The sequence below is a fragment of the Colletes gigas genome, unplaced genomic scaffold, assembly GCF_013123115.1.
Source record: "Colletes gigas isolate AHSC1104 unplaced genomic scaffold, ASM1312311v1 Colletes_gigas_Sc00031, whole genome shotgun sequence".
Classification (NCBI taxonomy): domain Eukaryota; kingdom Metazoa; phylum Arthropoda; class Insecta; order Hymenoptera; family Colletidae; genus Colletes; species Colletes gigas.
The window spans coordinates 1893990-1910441 of NW_025106660.1; the positions used below are offsets into that span (position 1 = coordinate 1893990).

The 16452-nt window shown below is 41.7% G+C and overlaps 1 protein-coding gene across 1 annotated transcript in view; it reads left to right on the forward strand.

The window, feature by feature from the left end:
* The first annotated feature begins 15623 nt into the window (after window positions 1–15623).
* Window positions 15624–16452, forward strand: part of LOC122402035 (sodium/hydrogen exchanger 3) — a 36026-nt gene continuing 35197 nt past the window's right edge. Inside the window, exon 1 of the mRNA XM_043404546.1 lies at window positions 15624–16382. The gene's annotated coding sequence lies outside the window, so the exon portion shown is untranslated. The remainder of the gene's footprint in view (window positions 16383–16452) is intronic.

Below are 16452 nucleotides of genomic sequence, written 5' to 3' on the forward strand. Positions count from 1 at the left end.
CGGTGGACGGTCATCCCTTAAAACGGTCGTCCCGCGTCCCCTCCGTCCCCCTTTGGAAAACCCTTTGGCCCGTTCGTGACGAATGTCGAGGCGATCGATGCATTCCCCGTGGCCATCTGCGCCGGAGATCTCGTTTCGCCTTCTCTGTGCGATACGAGAAACACCGAGGGTACCGCAAGGCAAATTCCGAAACACGATCGCGAGTCTCGGCGCAAGGACCCACTCCACGGGCGGGAGACGTTACCCGATACAACTCAAGCGGATCCTCGTGACGCTAAGGAATCCCAAGGATCCGCAAACGTCGAACAGGAGCCCCGTGTATCCCGATGGCACTCCAGGTACGGTCATTGATCAGCGTCAGTCGGGTAAATCTTGATTTCGGAGCCCACGTCACGGTACGCATGGTCAACGAGCCCGATTCAATAGAGTACTCGGTCATTAAAGTACCATTAGCCACCGGTTGTCCGTCAACGAAAATTAATGCTGTAATTTCAGCCAGTTTGGAAACGGGGGCAGGTCCTTCGGACAGTTTTTCACCGAGCCCCGTCTTCCGACGTCCCGGGGTATCGCGTCAGCTTCCGGGCGAAATCTACGCTCGCCGAGCGAAAGTTGCGAATTATAGCCCCGGGTACCACGCGAAATTTATCGACGACCTTACCGTGCGACACGGGCACCCGGGATCTCGAACGATGTTCGCGGGCACGGATCGCGAAAAACACGTCGGGGGACCGGCGGTGGTTGCACGTGGCGTAACGCGAAATCGATATCGGGCTAACCCCCCTACTCGCGACACCATCCCGCCGGCGAATCGATCACTTCTTGCGCTCGATGTCAGAGATTTTTGTGAAATTGAAATATGATGTAGTCCGCGGAAAATTGGGGGGTCTTTATGTCATCGTTTTCGCGGTTTCGAAATTGGTTGCAAAATACAACGCGATCTTTACCAATTTTGTCCGAGGCTGAGTAATAACGAGAGGAGTGAATATTTTTGTACCGATACCATTAATTCTACCGACTTACGACTTTTTCATCGGGAAGGAGTTGCCTTTAGAAGTAAATTTTTATTTGGCTAGAAAGTCAAAATAATCAAAATAATTTAAAACTTGTGCTTGAAAGACCCTCCATGCCATTTATAGCAAATCGATATCAGGGATTTTTGTATAATTAAAATACGATACAGTCCACAGAAAATTACGACGTCTTTATGTCATCTCTTTCGTGGTTTCGAATTTTGTTGGAAAATACAACACGATCATTACCATTTTTGTCCGAGGGTAGGTAATAACGAGAGGAGTGAATATTTTTGCACCGACGCCATTACGACTTTTTCATCTGGAAGGAGTTGCCTTTGGGAGTAAATTTTTATTTGGCTAGAAAGTCATTGCTATAAGGCGAACGAATTTCGAATCAAAATAATTTAAAACTCGTGCTTGAAAGACCCTCCATGCCATTTATAGCAAATCGATATCAGGGATTTTTGTATAATTAAAATATGATACAATCCACAGAAAATTAGGACGTCTTTATGTCATCGTTTTCGCGATTTTACCATTTTTGTCCGAGAGTAAGTAATAACGAGATGTAGGAGTGAATTCTTATGCACCGACACCATTAATCCTACCGACTTCCGACTATTTTCTCGTCATCGTGAACGGGCTGCCATTGGAAGTCAATTTTTATTTGGCTAGGAAGTCGTTCTTGTAAGGCGAACAAATTTCGAATCGAAACGGTGACTTTTAAAAATCGTACTTGGAAGCCATTAATAGCAAATCGATCACTTCTAGCGATCGATGCGAGGGATTTTTGTGAAATTGAAATATGATATAGTCCACGGAAAATTAGGACGTCTTTATGTCATGTCTTTCGTGGTTTCGAATTTGGTTGAAGAATACAATGCGATCTTTACCATTTCTGTCCGAGGATAAGTAATAACGAGACGTCGGAGTGAATTTTTTTGCTCCGGCACCATTAATCCTACCGACTTCCGACTTTTTTCTCGTCATCTGGAAGGGGTAGCCTTTAGAATTCAATTTTCATTTGGTTGGAAAGTCATTCTTGTAAGGCGAACAAATTTCGAATCAAAATAGTGGCTTAAAAATGGAATTATGCTTAGGGATTCTCATGAAACATGTAATCTTTCTACCATCGATTTCGAATTTTACTACTTCTATCTGAATAAGAAACAACGGAGCTGTTCGAGTGAATTTTTGCCCCGTAAACGTTTTTTTACACGTAAACGAATTGAAAGATAATTGGTATTCGTAGGTTTGTCTGAAAATTTGCAAAGAAAGCGATAGCGGTTGCCAGATGGCAAGACAAACGGAACAGTTGCAAATCGAGGACGGAGCCATGTCAGCTCCAAATCCTAAACATGGTCGTTAATTACCAGGGAAGACAAAGTCATTAGCGGAAGATTTCTACCGTAATGATGAGATAAGTAGTTTGACCTTCTTCGCCTGAACTATTTTGTACATCTACTAAACTTGTTTCCCTGACAGTGTGGACGCGATCTACGTCCTCAATTACTCGTTTTCTAGATCTGAACATTCGGATTAATGGAGTCCCCCTTATACACTAATGATATATTCTCTGGTAAAAGGGAATTTAGCTCGAGAGGGCAATCTTTCTTCGCGAGGAAAGAACAAATAGCGACGCGGTACGGTTAACAGTTTCGGAGATAAAAATTTATTCGCGCCGTTTTTATTCGAGCTGACGAAAATTGCAAAATTCAACGTGTACTTCATAAACAAATTCGGGTTCTATTGAATTATGACCGAAACGCGCCCTAATTTTACGCGGGTTAAGATGAAAGCACTGACTCTTTCATCTACCTGCGTAGTTAAGATCGTATTAACCCTTTGAGAAAGATTTGTATGTACTAGACAACATACTTTTACGAATTTGGGCACAGGAAATTCTTTGAAAACGTAATAAATTAATATATATTGATTTTATGCTGTATTACAATATAAAGTACAATCGTAGGACAAAATAATAGTAATTTCTATCTTTCCCGTCAATTTTCAACGAGTATCGACTACTGGTGCAATTGCCTTACATCATATTTCAATTTCACACAAAACCCCTCAAATTGAGCGTATAAAGTGATCGATTTGGAGGGAATGACTCGCGAGGTACTTCTTTTTCGGTGTACCCGTCGCTTCACAATACCAAAACTACTTTTTCCATCCTTCTCGACGACAGCGAAAAAAGTAGCAACTTTTTAACAGTAGGAATGATAATACGTAAGAAAACTGTCCTCTACTATTGTTGATGCAATTACCTTACGTAACGAAATGATGACTGAAACCTGAAGACTACCGTGATGAGATTATTTCAACAAATGGTAAAACAAACCTCCCGGGGTAAAACTAATTTTGTCTCGTAACAAGATTTAACCAAGTCTGAAGTCACAATTCGAGATTCGCGAATGGCTGTTCAGCCATAGAAGAAGCAACTCTTAATTAATTAGACGAGGAAGCAGAGACTGCTGTGGGCTAAAAAGCGTGCAGAGTGGACCGGGGAAAATGCACTTTTTCGCGCACGGGACAGTGATCGAAATTCGCGAGAAAAAGTCTCAAACGAAAACCAACCAAGTGCCACGATCGAACGTCCTCGAAAGACAATATTTCAGAGCTGCGTTTTCATACATGGAAATCCCTAGTGTCGAAGCTAAAAGTCTCGTGTCGTGAGTGGAGGAATGTTTGCCCTAATCGCAAAGCAATTATTCGGTCGTGTCACACATCGAAGTTTATACAGCAGTATTTTCGAGAGAAGAGGTTAAGTTGTTTGGACTGGTCTACGGGACTCGTCCTATTTTAATCCCGTAGAAAATCTGCGGGGTATTTGTGAGGCCAGAGTAAGTACTTAAAACGGATTACACCGAGAGAAAAACGATCGGAGCGGTAATTCGGGTGTGGTTCCCGGGACACGGGAAATCTTGGGAATTTGTTGAAAGTTAATCGATTATCCGATTGCCAATAGCATTGATACACAACAGATAATATAAATAATTTAAACCTTACATTTAAACAATCGTAGATAATATAAATTAAAATTAAAAAATCATACTCAAATTTATTTCTTATAAAAAAAAAAATTGAAAAACTAAGAAACTCGAAAGAAGACAGAGCTCTCTTATTTATTAAAATACCAGAATGAAACGTCATCGGATAGTTGCTAATAAATTCTGGTACAGTACGACGTGAGGGTAGAATTTTTCGGAAAATGTTCTACAAGCGTAGATTGCGGGTGCAATTACTTCGAATCGTGTTTCAATTTCCTCGAAATCCCTGGGATCGATCGCAAAGGAGATCGATTTGGCGTGGAATGACCCGCGGGAGACTTCTTTTCCCGGTAGTCCCGTCACTTTTATCGTCTTGCTCCGATTTGTCTCGGTGCGATAACGAGGACGCAGGTCGGACGGCCGCGACTCGCTTCGTCGCTCCGTCACCGGGGAAAATTCGCGACCAGGACCAACGTTTTCTATCGACCACCGTTCTTTTCTTATCGGGCATCGTCGCCAGCGAGTAAATTGTGTCCGGTTACGCGCCGTCGACCCTATACCGGGCGCTCCGTTTTAACCCTGAATCGCACAGCTGCACGTGAGCTTTACGCGTATATGCGTCGGGAACACGTGACTCGATTATCTAATTCATGGACGCTTTACTGGAAAAATTTACCCGGATAATTCTCGATCCATTTCTCTCGCTGGTCGTTTACAATTGAAAAACGTAGGCTGAACGAAATTGCCTGTCCCTAATCACGTTGAGGACACGTTAAACCTTGGGGAAGTATACACACAGGGAAGTGTCATAATAATCGGGAACAATAGGTATCTGGGATTTTTGAAAATTACATAAGTTTTCGTACGGTGCAGGTAATTTATTATCACAGTTCACCGTCGTTTTATAGAATTAGAAACGTGTAGATAATTTCTCTTACGAACTAATTACACCGATCACAGCGTAGGAATAATAGTCTTAGGTAAACATCAATTCTAAGGCTTAAAATTTATTCACAGGAGTCGCGGATGTAACTTCCGGGAGTGTGGCCACATTCCACACATGAAACACTGCGCCCACTCTTCTCCTCTTTTGTCTTCGCTGTAATTTACATTGCAGAAAAGCATCGCCACGCTTCGGATTATTACAAATTACATTTATCTTCGGTATTCCGAACTAGCAACACGGAATTAACGCGTAAAATTCCGTGCGGCGTAGTCTCGAAACGATCGTAAAATTAACACGAAACCGCAGAATTAATATGCAACCCGGTAGATTAAATAATTTACTGTAAAGTTTTACAAAAACATTTGCAAATTCACTTTAGTTTCACTGCACAAATTGAGCCCACAACTGTTATTGGTTAACGGAGACTAACACTTTTATTCGCGGTGAGACAAAGTATGTTGTATGAATAGAAAGTACTGTACGAAACAATTTAATGAAAATGGTAGAAAAATGTAAAATGTATTTACATGCCAAACGTAGATACAACGAACTGATGCCAACTACGACGCACACAAGACCCTTGATTCACGCCTGCGTAGCAACATCACGACCAAGGCCACAAGGATGGATATTTGAGACAACATACTGGCAGTTTTCTGACGAACTGATGATTCTTGTTTCGTCTTTCGAAAGAGGAATTACGTCTTCGATTGCTTGTTCACTAATTAATGTCAAGGCTGAACAATAATCAACGTAAATGGAGGAAAAATGTACTACGCACTGGCACGTCTAACATGTACGACGCCATATTGGCACTACGACGCACGCTCCTGGCGCACGCTCCCGGCTCACGTAGGACCCTCAACTCACGCATGCGCAGAAACGTCACGTCCACTGCCACATAGATAAATATATTACTAATGACACGTTAACAATTTTCTTTAGTTTCATCTTTAGCAAGAGAAATTATGTCTTTATTCGTATGTTCACTAATTAATATTAAGGCTAAACAATAAGTTGCATATTAAATACTGCCGTAAGAAAATAGTATTCGTAAATCGTCTACAATTTTGTCAGCTTTATAGAAATTGTTTTTATTGGATTCCCAATTGAACACACTATGTAATAGAAGGTTAACAAGATAAATTTGTATGTTACTTCTCATATTAAAAAAGAATGATGCAATAAATAGGGTCTGAACAAGCACAGACTATTTAATATAAATGTTTCGAGTTGCAGAAGATTGATACTAAAGAAAAACGTACTGTAAGAAATCTTCTTTTGGTTCGTCTATTGCTAAATTTATATTCTTTAGTTTGCTGGCTGATTTGTATTTTCTACGTTACCGATCACGGTGCAACAATATTATCGTTGCCATCGACTGCGTATTTCTTACTTTCCCTCTGCATCAAAGGAACAGCGTAGAATTTTCCGTGACGAAATAAAGCCAGTGTCGCAATATTGATTAGTTTACACTCGACGCAACGTCTCTGCAAGATCCAGAGCGATATTCTTCGACTATCTGCCGTTCAAATTGTAGTTTTTGAATTATAATCGAAGTTATATTATACGGGTCGCCGTCGAAGAAAGATACAATTATCGGAAACGTATTCTTTGTTCGTCGCGAACGGTAAGAAGGAAATTGGAGATCGTTTTTCCTTTGTGAAAAAAAGAAAAAACGGTTGGGGGGAAAAAATTATCTTTTAGCGTATCTCGTTTGAAGTACCCCGACGAAAGCGTAAAGTGTTACATTATGATAGACGAGACGAAGCTATCGCCTTAAACAAAAAAAAATGGCGACGCAAGGACATACTACGCTTACGACGAACCGCCATTTCTTATGTTCTATTACAGCCAGCAACAATTGGAGCTAAGCGTTACGCAAGTTTACTTTATGATTTTACTACGCAGAATTTCGTTTCGAAAAAACGACGTGACGTGCTTCGGACAGTTATCGCGCGCCAACATTCAAAGAAGAATAAAAATTTTTAAGATCAAGTGAGATCAATAGATACGCACAGTGTCATTTACAATCGTTCGAACGATTATGAATTCTAACTTCAAATAAATAACTTCATTCGTGATAATAGATACAATAAAAGTAAACAGCGAGTATATAATTATTTCATTACTATTCTTCATTATTTTCGTCGAACATTACACAATTGCGCGTGATCGATATTGTCCGACGAGTTTTTGTATAATTAACTCCGTACTGCATAATGTGCCCGATCGGGAATCCAATAAGCAGAATCCCAGCAAAGTAAACTGAGATAATTTTACGGCATTCGTGAATAATATTTTCACACGGAGACACCTCGTAGGTGCAATCTACTTATTGTTTAATTCGAAAACGAATTAATTCGTACGCGCATAAATATTCAGGAAATAATTTCTGCCTCGAAACGTTGCAACCGGACGGTTGATTTTTCGAGCGTCCAGTTTTTTCTAGGGAAGAAACTGCCCGAAATGGTGATTATTAAATGGCACCTGGGATTAAATTTATCGTTATCCGACCAAGTAAATTTATCTTCTATCAAAAATCGATTATCCTTTCGGCGGTTCGACGTGACTGGAAAAAGAGTATTATTATACAAGACGAATGTAGGTTGTCAGAAAGTTTGCGTGGTACATTTTACAGCTGGAACCTGGTAAAAACGTTTTGATAAACGCGGGTCGCCGAACTTCTTGTCCCAAAATAGCCTTTATCAGTTTCAGCATGAATCATACGCCGCGTAGCATGCACTTTAGCATAGAAAATAGTTCCTGGTATCGGATGGATAAACATCAAGGTAAATAATTCCAGCCGATACGATTTCATGCGCAACCGGTGCGACACTTTTTTTATGTTTTTAATAATTCAATCGTTACCAAAACCACCGTTTCAGGACAGTTTAATCTCACGCGGTATAATTGCGAATTTTCTATTAACGCGTGAAACGCACGTCGCATATAATAACGAACAATACATAACATTTAAAGTTCTTGTAATTGCAAGGCATTGTCAACACTTCATTAATACTAAAATTAACATTTTCGGTCCTTTTGGTACCCCGGAATATACACGCGAATTTTCTGAAATTGCGTTAGATATTATTCACTTCAATGAACGATCAATAATAATTTTCATAATTGCAAGGTATTTTCGTCATTTCATTAATGCTAAAGCCACCTTTTCTGGCCATTTAAAGCCACCAGAATATGCCTGCAAATTTTGTGATAACGCGTTAAACACACACCGTTCATAATGGCAGGTAGGTCAATAATATTAAAAATCCTCGTTATTGTAAGGTGAATTCAACATTCCATTAAAGCTGAACCCGATGGTTTTTGATCATTTCGTTCCCTCGGAACAAAATATCTCTCTCAATAGTTCAGTAATATTAACGATGAGTTCTTTTGCAAATTCAGGCTTTCACTAAACCATAATAAGCTACAGCGAAGCACCCAACGCTTTAAAGAGTCCATAGATTATATATAATATTGAAAAATGTGAAATATCATACTTTTGCAAGCAACGCTTCTTCCTATTACTTCAAACAATGAACATTGTGGTAACGTTTAGTTCGCGTTGGGCGAATAGTATTCGAAATATCGATTACATTAATTAATTCGTATCCTCGAATTATATTAGCAACTAAACATTAAACACGTTTTTTCCGCATCTGATATTTGATTCATTATCCATAATTGCTCAGAAACTTGATCCCGTAATATCGTTGAAACGGGTCATATTATTCTCTGGCAATATTTTGAATATGGTTATTGGAATACTGAATTGTATCATTTTGACAGAACGTTATTTTGAATAGCTCGTACGTTAGTGTACACGAACCAGCGAGTAACTTTATATCAAAGCTATCTCGTATAGTAATTTTTCTATAATTCGGATTAAATAAAATATCACGTGAATCCATCGAGGAGCGAATTTTTAAAATTATACTTAAATGATTTGGGGATCGTGGAGAGGCGGACAGAATTTATATTCGTCGATATCAATTTTGTAAATTAATACAAAAATATTTATTGCACGTTATTTCCACCGTTCGGTGAAGCATTACATTTTTAGCGCCGTTCGACTTGCACGCGGTAATTACCATTAAATTTCGAGTTCAACCGTGGCGAAAGAAGGAATTTTGTTGGTTTCTCCTAGACAGTACAAGGAGTGTACGTTACTAACTTCGAAATAATCGCCGCAATTATTAACAAATTCCATGCGATCGAAATCACAATATCCGAATGGAAATCGCAGTACTTAATGGGTTAAAACGGTGGTCGGCAACCTATGACCCGTAAATTAGCGTGAAGCACCGACGCCATCACGGCTATCCATCAACCAAAATATAATACAAAAGAAGTCATTAAGAACAGGTGAAAAGAATTGTACTTTAACATTGCTACTTTAACCTAAAAAATTCATCACTGAATCAAGGGTTGAATCAAATTATTTATTTCTACAAACTCGAAAACATTATGACTTCATCTTAAAATGATTATTCTGCTTTCCATTTAAAAAATAACACAGACAATTAGAGGAGATACCGAATTTTGTTCCAGTGGAGGTATTATTAAATATGGACCACTAATATATTGATTAAAAATGCCACGCCACGAGACAGAGGATTAAAATCGAACTAATAATGGTAATTACGTAAATTTTACGACGAGCCCATCGAAATGGTCGCTATATAACAACGTTCGATGTTACGTCACGCGGGAGGAATGGCACCTATGCTCCGGAATATTCTTGAAGCTGCACGTTGAGGAATACCGTGCAGTTATTCAATTTAACAGGTACTAATACCAGGATTCCAAATTACTCTCGCCGTAACTGCAACGTTCTATAAATCTGATGGTGTTCGGTTGACATTCCTCGATAAATGTCCCTGGCAAGCGTGTATCATACAACGACGAATGACACCGTGGTTTAGGCGCCCTTGGTTTGGATACCTTTCGCAATATCGCAACACCGTTTGCAATTTCCACAATACTCACTCGACAATTAAAATTACATCGCGTATGATTTTAATAATCTTTCTCATATTCGTATTCATTAGCGGCTGTAGCGGCGGTTTCCACTCTCGCCGACAGAGGGCTAAGGTCAACCTTTTTCTCTCGCAAGTGCTCTGCTTTTACTCTTTCTATCTCGTACCGCTTCTTCCCACAATATCAAGCCACTGCAGAGAGAGCAGGACGCGATCGAACTGCAAAATTTTCGGGGTAATTATGTGTGCAAAACAAACAGTGATTAAAATGTTGATGTTGATTTACAGAGTATTTACGTACCGAAAGTGCATTCACCCGGAAATAATTGAAGTAACCGGGATAATAATGTTGACGATACCACGGTTACAAATAAAAAGAATAAATATCGAATATTAGCGAAGATTTTATTTACGTTTCGAGGGAATGTTTCCGTACGTTTCCCGGTATCCACCGAGCGTAAAGTGTACCCTTCCCATAGACAGAAAACCCCACAACCCCCCACACCTGCGTCGCTCGTCGAGGAAACGGCGTCCCGCATATTAATCAGCGGACTTTCGCGCAAGAAACAGGCACATAACATTCTTACGTTCGACCGTCCCGTTCCCCTCCAGTGCAATGGCAAAGGCAGAATTATTTACGAGCGTTGGAAGCGGCTTCGAAATCGAAACGCGGTTCCCCTTTTCCGTGTGCAGGCGGCGGAATTGCCGTCATCAATAGAGCGCGACACTCCGCGCCGGGGTCTGACGAAGAAAAGCCAGGAAGAAATTGGGTCTCCCCCGATTACATCCCGACCGCTGTAAATAAAACACGTCAACCGTGCTCGTAACCAGATGCGATCTGGTCTGGTTGCTGATAATAGATTCGCCGCGCAAGCAACCGGAATAAGCTCTTATCTGAAGCTTCTCGCCGCGCGGCGATTTAAACGCTCGCTGCGTTCGTTAAACAATCGCTGTGACGGGAATATCTGTGTTCCATCGTGTGCAGAGTAAAATCGGCGTCGAGGATGCCGTGTGTATTTGAGCGTGTTACCCAACCCGTTGTTATCAACCGATGCGATGGAAGTTGGCGATTCGCCTCTGTTCATCGCCAATTAAATTCCGCGACATGCGTCGCTTATCAATTTGTTCATCGACGGTTTTGTCACTTCGCGGAACGCTCTGTTAGAGACAGACTAACTTAATCATTCCTGTTGAGCTCGCGGTGAGCATGAAAATAAAAAAAAACACACACACACACACATCGCGAAAAATTATTGACGGACAGATCGATCCGTGGCCGCACATTTCGCTGTCGCGACAGTTACATGTTGCAGACGATTATGGCAAGTTGTTGCAGAGCGAATCTTTCGAAAACAAACTTAATCGTTCCTGTTGAGCTCGCGGCGAACACGAAAATAAACAAAAAACCACACGGTTCACTTCGAGATCAATTCTTTCGTTTACGCGACAGTTATGTAATAGGGAAGATGGTGGCAGCTTGTTGCAGAACGGTTTGAATTGTTTAGACAAACTCGATCATTCCTGATGAGCTCGCGGTGTAGAAAAATAAGAAGTAAATTATGGACGGAGAGATCGATCGTGGGCACAATTTATTTCAATATCAATTCTTTCGAGTTCGCGACAGTTACGTAATAGGGAAGATCGCGGCAGCTTGTTGGAGAACGGTTTGAATTTTTTAGAGAGAAACTTAACCATTCCTGTTGAACTTGTGAACGAAAATAAAAAGGAAATATACAGATCGACAAATTATTGGCGGATAAATCGATCATGGCCGTTCTGTTCATTTGTCTTGATATTAACTTCGCGACAAACGTTTGAAGTAATGTTTGTCGATATCGGTTCGTACTTCGGTAAACGCGGAACGATAAATCGTGTTACTTTTTTAGTACTCTGTCGGGCCTTTGAAGCATCTCGCAGGAAACGAAAGTCAGGTAAAAAAGTATTGAAGTTAATGTTTGCCGTTCGGGGAAGTTACAGAAAAAAATATGTCAGCGATAAATATCAACAAATTCAGTAATAAGCCTGCCGCGAAATGGCCTCGCATGCAGAACTTTTCTACTTTAAAACTGTGCTTGTGCCACGTGACCCGTGAAAGTCGTTGCTGCAGTCATTTCAAAGTGGACATAGTTTTAATAGTTAAAAATAATTTAATCATAATATATTCCACCCTGGTAATGCGTAAAAACTGAAAGATGAAGCATAAAAGTTTTTAAAAATTAGGATAATTACAGAAATTTGGATTTACCAAGTTAGCACGTTATTCTTTATTCGACCGTCGATTTTCGTGAAATATTTCCGCGGTCTGCAAGATTGTTAAAAACCGAACACTATTCATCATGCATCGTTTTGGAGAGTGCATCGATACGAATGGGCAGAATTCCAGATATTTGCCACGATATTAATATCAAATGGTTTTCAATTGCATGCATAAAACGCCTATATTGGCCTCTACATTGAATCAACCGAATCACGAGGAATAAAATGATAACAACAATACGATCTCAAGTTCGAAACGAAAATAACGAATAATTAATAAACGACGTCTGTGCGCGTCTCAAACGCAAATACGATAAATTGAAGGACAACAAAATAAAGTTCGTTGGAAAAGTTTTATTTACAATGTGTGAATGTTTGAAGAAAAATATCGCCGCAAGTTATCTTGCAGCGAAACTTTTTGCTCCGGTCAAAATCGACTGTGGAATTATTACATTATTTGCGAATGCACTGTGGTAAACACGCGATAAAAAAAGTAAACAATCCTGGCGCATCGGTCGTGACACACTGAAAGAGTAGTGCGATATGTTTGAACAGAATGCAAATAAAAAAGAAAATGTTTGACAAAACACTTTGGATCGTACGCAGCAATTAATCAAACCTTGGCATACAGAGTGATACTAATAACCGGAACAGATAGTTCTGCTATACCGAAATATTTCTCAATTCTTCAAAATTTTCCGCCGCGAGTTATGTTCCAATTACCGAAAATGATTCTGCTCGCGTTTAAAAAATTTACGGAACAATCGTACGAAACTGAATACAAAAAACTCGCGTTTTCTCGAGACGCGTAAAAATAATTTAAACAGCAGTGTGGATTTTATAATTACGGCGGTATTCATTATCTCGTAGTTTCGTGCAACGTCGCAAATAAAAGCCACCATATCCATTTTTCTTTTCACAACGAACGAAAGTTGGTCCGAACGGCAACGTCCATTTAATTACGTTGATGTTGTTACTCGTCGAGGGTAAACAATCCAACGAGAATGATGAGAAAAAAGAAAAATGATAGATGGGTTGAAAGACTAACTATTTTTTCCACTCGCCGAGTACTATTTGTCCAGAAAATTCTGATCCGTTTTTCTTTATCGCCCTGTATGTTTCAAAACGTTTTATCCAACAATTTTTTTATTTCGCTTTGCGCAAACGTGTCGTATTACTTTTTTCGGAGTGTCACGGCCGATGCGTTACAATTGTTTACATTTTTTTATGGCGTGTTTACCGCAGCGCATTCGCAAATAACGTAATAATTCCACGGCGATTTTGACGAACAAAATGTTCCGTGCCGAGATAACTTTATTCGTAGTAATCGGATTTAATTTTAAACGGAGTCGTATATTTGTTTGTGTCGGTCGATACGTTTTTTTTGTTTTTTAGTTGTCGAGACCTTGTAAACGATATTGGTTATATTTCGTTCCGTCGAATTTGCTTTCGAAATACTCCAGACGAGAACGTGGAGAACCCGTGGAATTATTCGTTATCTTAGCTTCGATTTTGAATTCCTTCGAAGATAAATATAGATACGTGCATATAACTGTCAAGCGTGCGGTTTTAATTTCGTGGCAAATTTCTGGAATGGTGCCCATTCGTATAGATGCACTCTCCAAAAACGTGGAACAACGAAGGGTATTTCATTTTTAACAATCCTTTAAACCACAAAAATAACCCACAGACAATTATAGCCGAACGAAGAATAACGAGTAAAGTTTGGATAATTCAAATTGGTATCTCGTTAATTAAAAGAACACAACCTCGTCTTGCTTTCTTATGTTTATCTTCTCTCATGATAGAGCTACAATCTAGTCAGATTACTATGATCATCCAGTATAATAACCTTCAACCGGTGACGTCAAAATTACTTCTATATTCCCTGACTGTCGACTAAACATTTCGTGCCATAGTAGTTTACAATTCAGTATCCGAGCACTTGCTATGAAAAAAAGACACGTGCCCTTTTTTCGTTGCTTCCGTGTTCCGGGTTCGGTGTCAAACTGACGCCTGATCATGATTTATGCGACTTCTATTGTCCTATCTAAATTTCCGTACGTACACTGATATTTAAATTCTTTCGTTGCTGTTTCTGATTTATTCTCTTCTCCCTTGTCAGGATATTTGTACAGAAATTGATATAAATAACTCCTCGCATGACGTATTTGATATTAATGATCAGGATCGGAAGTACAGAGCGCAGGGACGATGAGAATGTATTAGGTTCCGAAAGAAATAATTGCAAAAATGTTCCTTTGAAAGCAAAAAACTAAAAGCAGTATTCTACAGGTTGATATGAATAAAGTATTTTGTAAAAGAGCTTTAAGTGCTACTGAGTGGGCAAAAAAAGGATTGCTAATATTTCAAGAATCTGGCCAGCAGAGGGCTACGCTCAGCCTGTCTCTCTCGCAAGCGGTCGATCTTCTAACGCTATATGTACACTCCCCGACATGAACATAAACTCGAGAAATAGAATAAATTAATAAAAACGGTACAATTACAAAAATGAGACGAACCTGTCTTTAACCAAGTGATAAAAGGGGTATGACCAAAGGATAAAAGAACGCGTGTATCACCTGTGTTTACCCAAGGTTACCTTTCGGGTCAGGCAGAGCCCGTGTAACAATATTTGCCCAGACAACGTGGTTTGATTAACGAACGATCGACCCTCGAACTCGGTCGCGTCAGTGGAAAAAAAGATAAGCAGTGTGGGACAGAGCGAAAGGGGTGTAGGTCACGGGAGCATGATGGAAAGGCTCCGGCTGAATGTCGCGGCGAGGCGAGCGTTTCGCTAGCGCAACAGTGACAAGGTCAGGGACAAAGGTGTCTCGGGAATCCGGCGTCGCGACGTGCGGCTGGTTTAAGGTCGCCCTCTGGCCGGATTCCCTAGTCCGCTATAGACACACACCTGACCTCCTCGCCTATGCGCCCGGAATACCCACCGAAAATGGAAAATTTCGAATTCACCGAACGGAACGCGCCCCCGGAAATCGAAGAGGAAAAGTTATTTTCCGTACGCGACACGTTCGCGGAACATCGTCTCTGCCAGTGTATCTATCTTGAAGGTTCGCCGATTTCTTTCGTCCCCCGAAGAGGCCATCTTGATCGATCACCGGAAACGACCGGCCCGGAATTCCAATTTCGTTACAATTTTCCCGTGCACCTGGGTACCCGTTGCGCGACAGGCCGCCTCCAGCGGCGAAACTCTAAACAACGGTTCTCGTGTAGGCGCCGCGGCGCGTCCATGCACGCCCCAGCGACGTCGCGCGATACTATATCGAAGCGTCGCGACGCCTGCGCGGGTTCCCGCAACGATCAGCTGTCTGGAAAGCCAGCGCGGAGACGTAAGGGGTTCCACGCGGATAGAGAGAGAGAGAGAGAGAGAGACGGGACGAGGGAATCGAAAGCGGATCGAAGCGGGACGACGCGTGGCCGGTGGAGGACGAAGCGGAGCGGGAGCCGCGCGCACCCATCGCGTATGCCTATCAGTAGCGACGTCATGGGTAGCCTCGTCGGCAGGTACGCACGTTTTTGGCAGCGGTGTTCCGTGCCCTTAGCCGTGGCAATGGTGTCCGTCGTCGTCGTGAACGTAGCTCGCGAACCGGCGCGCAGCGCGTCGCTGATTTAAGTCGCGCAGTGCTGCCGTGACGGTCGATCGAAGCGCGCCGCTGGTCTACCTGGGAATGCACCTCAACGATGCATCGGCCCCGACGCTACCACGTCCCGACAGAGCCGTCGTCGTTGTTCTTGGCCCATTGCGTGTCCAGCAGGCTCGTGCATCGTCCAGTGGTCGCGTAAACGTTTCGAAGTGACCTACCCCTAGACAACGGAACGCGCACAACTACGTGATAGCTGTACCGGAGAACCGCCATCGTTCTAACCGCCGCATCCTGTGTGCGTCGACGACCAGGCATACCTAACCGATTATGGATTCCGCCGTCTATCAGGTGCGTCTCGCGTCACTCGTGACGGATTCCTTACGAAATCGCGCGAAGGCACGCTAGTCTGCCGTAAGATTGTAAATCCTCTCGACAGAGGACCTGGTCCCGGAGCCTCGAGGTGTAAACAACGAGATCCGGAGTCGCGCGAACGAGAGGAAGTTCCATGTTCGGTTGCAGCTGCGTACGAAGAAAGGATTAGCATTCGATAGCCGTTGTTCGAGCGAACGGATAGCATCGGGGCGGTGAGTACTACCCGAAACAAATAACCTCGAACGAGTCGATTGTCGCCGGACGTAAGCGAGTCACGGTTGC